Raw genomic sequence first — 520 nt, 5'->3', positions numbered from 1 at the left:
TTAATGATGTGCGGATATGTCTAAAGTTCTGTATATTAACATTTACAGTTTTCACTACTTTTTTAATGTGTTTTTTAAAGGATAATTTAGAGTCTTAAGTAGCACTCCCAAATACTTACAGCATCCATGCCCAAATATGGTACCACATGATCTTATCAATACTTGATATTTATAGTTGCAGTATGGTGCTGTTTTTTCTCAGTAATCTTCATGCAGCAACTTCCCTCTTGGTTTCCTGCTATGGACCGCATGCCTGTTCAGTTATTTGTATTTAAAAAACACATTAACAGCGGTGCTTAGCAACAGAACTAATTCGCTTGAATTAGCTCTAACTTGAACAAAGAGGTTAAAGTGATTTTTGGAGGTGGAAAATCTAAGAGAAGATGCACCATAAGGAAAGAAATCACTGAGAAACAAGAGCACGTGGAGACCACAACTCCTCCGAAGGGCAAGAACTATACAAAAACCTGTTTTAGTGTTTTAAGATGTTCCTATGAGAACATGCTAATAACATCCTGTT

Source organism: Pundamilia nyererei, unplaced genomic scaffold, assembly GCF_000239375.1.
Source record: "Pundamilia nyererei isolate P.nyererei 1_Seehausen unplaced genomic scaffold, PunNye1.0 scaffold00381, whole genome shotgun sequence".
NCBI lineage: Eukaryota > Metazoa > Chordata > Actinopteri > Cichliformes > Cichlidae > Pundamilia > Pundamilia nyererei.
The sequence above is the reverse complement of the archived record's forward strand: the minus strand, read 5'-3'. Positions refer to the sequence as shown.